Consider the following 5,709-nt stretch of genomic DNA (forward strand, 5'->3'; position numbering starts at 1 on the left):
ACTTTCAAAGTAAATAACTAACTGCACACAAGCGTTTATCAGAGTTCACAATCTTTCTAATGCTCATAGGCCAACCTCGTCCTTCGGGCTTCATTTTGCCGGTCTGTTGATTTTTTGTGAATTGATTTCTTGATACGTATTGACGTCATAGCAACAAACAAAACTTGTAGTCTCGAAGCAGACAGACGGAGTTCGATTGAAAGAAAAGTTACAATTTTGTCTTTTTGGATGCAGAAATTTCAATCATCAATCATTTTATTTTTCGTCATTAACGCGTCCGGGACAAATAAGATACTAACTACAAAAATCGATATAAACTTACCAGCACGTTAACGAACGGGAAAAGGTGGCAAAACCTTGAAAGTTTTAAAACGTGCCTGAATGAAAAATTATGTAGTAGACTATAGATCAGTAGTTAGCACGGCCACAAAACCCAAAAAAACAAATAGCAAAAAATAAAACAAAAACAGAGAGAATCACACATGTAGTACTGAATGACAGCCTAATGAAAAGTGTTCTAGATTGAATTTGCCAGTTCCAATATTGATGTGGATGAGCTGAGCAGTCATAATAATAATAGCCTAATACGATGGAGAAAGAAACCCGGACATAAAAGAAACCCATCCTCAGGCAAACGCCCGTTTCAATGTGGCCCAGGAGAGCAGGTGTTGAGCTCTTTCTATGGTTAGACTGCACATCACACAGTAGCCTAAGACGATTGAGGTTTGATATCCAGTTTAAGTTATTGTTTCTTGTCCTGGTGGGTGATGGAATGGATGAGCTGGTAGATGATGATGCCCTGATGGTGTTGATGAAGCTCTCATCCCCTTTTGCAACGAGTCGTGTTGATTATGGAGTATTGCGTTTGCTGTTAATATCTACAAACATAAAAGTACAGCACAAGCAATCGATTTTATTGTTAGTTAAGCCTAATCTTTTGTAAATAATTTCGGATTTCTACTAAAATCTTCACAAGAATGCAAGAAAGCCTTTCTACGTTGTCTTTCTATTGCGTGTCCATTTTGCTTAAATGTTGTTTTAGTTTGTGAATAAAAAGTGACTTTGTATCAGTCTTTCTAATTGAAGAAGGAAATTCGTTCCAAGTTTTTGCACCTGTGAATTCTATTGAATGTTGAGTAAGCGTTTTTGAGAAGTATGGAATGTTTAGAGAATCATTATCATGATTTCTTGTGACAGGCTGTGAACCTCTTTGACATATTTAAAACATGCGTGACATGTTCATTCGCGATTCAGCTGATTTCAGTCATGTGACTCGTGACGTGTTATTCTGATCGAAAAATTTTGATACAAAGAAATTTAACTGAATGCTTCACCACAACCACCGTTGCCTCGAGTCACATGACTGAAATCAGCTGAATCGCGAACGAACATGTCACGCATGATTGCGTACCTCTTCGACCAGTGGGTAATGTTAAAGTGCCTACCGCTGACAACGGGGTCCAGGTATATTTTTGGACCCGAGATATTTTAGGGGCCGGGAACGGAGAAATCACCACGTATTATTTGGGTATTATACGTTTTTCTTACAAGTATCTTGATTTGGGTCCAAGGATCTCATTGATACCGGATCCGAAATTAATTCAGTTTTATTTTTCATTGCTGCCGCAAAAATGAAAAGAACGGTAACGTAAACACACAAATTTGGCACCAACGAAAAAAAAGATGGCAAAGCAAAAAGTTTAAAATATGTATCTCAAAAACAGTTGGAAATTAATATTTATGGTTCAGTTCAGTTGTTTTTATTTCTGACCATCATATCAAAACAATACACGTCAACATAGCAAAGGTCGAGAAAAGGGTAGAAGCGACAAAACGCGAACGTTAAAACGTGCTTGAGACCGAAGTAAGTTATTGATTTGAAAGAAATTTGGCACGGTCGCAACACCTTCAGAAAAATTTAAGATATAAGGTGTTGCGACCGTGCCAAATTTCTTTCAAATCAATAACTTACTTCGGTCTCAAGCACGTTTTAACGTTCGCGTTTTAACGTTGCGGCACAGCCACCAAACCTACTTATTAGGAGTTAAATGCAGAGGAAAAGAACAGTTACCACCAAGGCCTATGAGAAGAGGGTACAGCGTACCCTTGATTGAGGGCCCAGGACTGTGATTGTTGGGGGCCCGAAATTGTGATTTTATAATTTACACGCAAAATGTTTGGTTAAAACCATCCTAAACGACTAAGTTCAAGCATAAAAGCTGATAGACTATTCTTTAGTCCGTCGGGGGGCCCGTAATGTAGAAAATGGGCCTAGAAAGGTAATTGAATACATTGCGGTGCCCAAAGTTGTAATTTAATAAGTTACTTTATGTGCAAAAATGTTCCTAAATTAAATCATATAAGTTGGTTATTTTCCTGTCCGGGGGAAGGGCATAGTGTAGCAAAAGCGGGCTGAGAAAACTCGGTATTTTTTTAAAAAGCCCAACCCGCTATGTCTTTTTTTTAAAGCCCGGGTATTTTTAGGTTTTTTGTGTTTTTTAAAAACTATTTCAAAAAGGGTAGTTTCAAGCTTATTTCACTTCAGAATGTGAATTTTGGAGCTGGAGTGAATACTTTCGGAGCAGGAGCGCAGCCTGAGTAAAAAAAAAGAAGTGACTTCCTTCACCTCTGCTAGGCAAGTGGTGAATGCAAAAGTTAATGAAGAAAGGTATTGGTCAGATGATTAATTTGGTTATATTTTAACAAGATGTTATATTTGAGCCTTGATAGAGAACTTGACTTGTTGTAGGCTACCAGATACATATAACACTCGATCAGTAGCCTTTAAAACGTTACCTTAACGGATTTACGGATTAACGGATTTACCTTAACGGATTTATATTATTGCTGTTGTTTTCCGACAAAGTAAAAAAAAATAAAATTGAATTTAACATTTTTCATTGAACACACAATCACTAAAATCAAAAAACTACTAAAATCCAACGTTTTCAACATCACATAGAGTCCTCATAAGAAATAATTAGGCTATAGGCTAGGTACATCTAAGAGAAATAAATAAATTTGAATATTTTACATTAAAGCTGTAGCCTACAAGCGACACTTCTCAACAGCACCATCAACAACTGACACACGAATTCAATGGAGGATAGACAAATTGGCGAGGGACAGATCACATGATATGCACAACACAAAGCACTAAATAATAGTTTTATTGCAGCCTGATACTATTATTGCGCACAGATGTCCAATTCTGCAGTAAAATGTTGTAAGTTATAGTGTGCAATGTGCCTAAGCAAACATCACGCGTTTGCCCATGAAAAAGGAGGCCCGGAGTGAAAGGGGGGCCCTGAATGACTTTTCGTACCCTTAGTGAAAATTTGTCTCAGAGGTCTGGTCACCACTCTACAAGAAAAAAACGATAAAACACAACTTCTTATGATGCTCAACTCGTGCTGAACTTAGAGTGAGCGGTCGGTATATCTGCTGAGAGTAAAGCAAACCAAGCAACAAGAACAGAAATGCATATTAAACAAAAAAAGAAACTTGGAGGCAGAATTACACCAGTGATCACTTTAAGCAAGCTGGCAATAAATGTAAGCAAAATTTGACTAAATAAAGTTTGACTAAATTTGACTAAAATTTTGACTAAATACCTTGTACGATATTTGAAGATCACTGTTAGTTTTTGTTTGTTTTTTTCATATCTTTATTCTGCATTGCGGGAAGGCGGACTTGAGAGCTATGCATCGGAGTACGCCTTCCGACGTAGGCTACACCTGACCCAATCCCTGACCTGACCCACCCTGCAGCCGACGGCAATGTCTGTTTCCGGTTGTCTACTCTACTTATGACTTAAATTTGGTAGGCTAGGCTACTACCCATTACTCAAAATCGATCACTGGGTAGAGGCAATTATCGTAAAGTTTCTTGCCCAGAGAAACAACAGCAAGTGCGAATGGCTGGAGTTGAACATGCAGGCTCTCGACTGCGCCTATAAAGGTGAGTCCCATACTTGATCCAAGCATCGGGGGATGAGAAGATAAGGTTCTCATTATACTAAGCCATCGGCCCTAACGAGAGTAGGGTGGCCAGTTTCTTTCTCTCGGCCGCAGAACAATCTGTAGCAATAGCAAATTTGCAAGTAATTTTCAAAGTTGTATTTATAGTTAGTTTTGTAGAGATCGGTGGGTATGAGCAAATCACTGGAAAACTTGCGATAGAGGGACAACTTCATTTTGATCTAATTGAGACAGTACATGAGATTGCGGTCTAGTAACCAATAGAACGCGGAATAGGAAAAACACCAAGTTATGTTGCAATAGGGTCTTTTGTTGCTACCTCCTTATTCAGTGACAACTAGTGGATGGAATAATCTACAGACAAGCCGAAGCTTTACTGTTTACCTTGGTGCTCGGGCTTGGCCTACGTCATTGGTTCAAAGTATCTACAAGTAGCCTATGCGGAAACTGCTAGAATTGAGCTTTCTCAGTTCGAGGATAAATATTCCCGCAATCAACCTATCTTTTAACCATAGGTAGGCATCCGCTACTTTTGTCTTAACTGACACAGAAAACCATTTATTGTGACGTCAAAGTAACCAAAAATAAATGATATTGTAGCACCTGCAGCTTTTCTTATGTTTCCTTGCGTCTCAGTGCCGTTGTGAAAAATCTGTGTTTGTTAGAAATTCGAAACGCTGGCCAGAATTTGGGCGTTGCCTTGGAATATGTACCACTTAGTAGGGTTTGATATACATATACGTAGTTTTATGTTGTTGTAGCGTTGTGCACCTGCCGCATTGCTTGAAGCATTCTAAACCACACTGAACAAAAAGTCTGTGTCAGTATGGTTTTGGTCAGTCAATTGGGTGGTGCGTTATTTTAGTCAGTTCACCACGAAATCTTTTCTTGAAAGTCACGGTGTCAATTTAGTTATGGTTATAGTTTTCATGGTCTGAATCAGTTCAATTCATTCGATTTGTAATCAAGGCATTACTTGAATGAAACGTTTTCGATCTGGAAGCTCGTTACTTTCCTTGCAATAAATTCATACTCGCAAAAAATCATATAAAATAGAATCTAAGTGAAATATATTGTTGTAGTAGTAGTCCAGTTTTAATCCGGTGATGTCCCCGTTACCGAGGGTGGCCGGATTCACCTCCAAGTGCCGCAATCGTCTTCACACCCTGCCTCCACATCGATCTGTCTAGCGCATCCTCTCTTGTCAAGCCCACCTTGCTGCTTTCTTCCTCAACTTGCTTTTTCCATGTTTTCTTTGGTCTTCCTTGTTTTCTACGACCCTCCACTCGCAACTCCAGCGCTCTTCTCAAAACATCATCTTCATCCCTTCTCAAAACATGCCCATACCACCTCACTCCATTCGCTTTTGCCAACTTATCAACACTCTCATTCAACCCAAGCAAGCTCATAAGTTCTTCGGTATTCCTTTTGTCCATCAGCTTTACACCACCATCAGCTTTGTTACGAAATAAAATTTCAAGTCCTTTCAAAAGTCGCTCATGCGTTCTCCCCCCGCGATCATGTGGCCACCCGACAACGTACAACCCATTTACCAGATCGCGTCAAAACTTTTCAAGCTCACTTGAGCGCTGACATCACAAATAGGACGAAGTCGAAATATTTTATTGCGAATTTGAAAAATAAATATGAGGATACGTTAAACACAATTTCGAACTAGTTTGCAAAAGAACCTTCTTGAAACAAACATTTCTTAATGTAAGTTCCACCA

The sequence above is a fragment of the Aplidium turbinatum genome, chromosome 3, assembly GCF_918807975.1.
Source record: "Aplidium turbinatum chromosome 3, kaAplTurb1.1, whole genome shotgun sequence".
Lineage (NCBI taxonomy): Eukaryota > Metazoa > Chordata > Ascidiacea > Aplousobranchia > Polyclinidae > Aplidium > Aplidium turbinatum.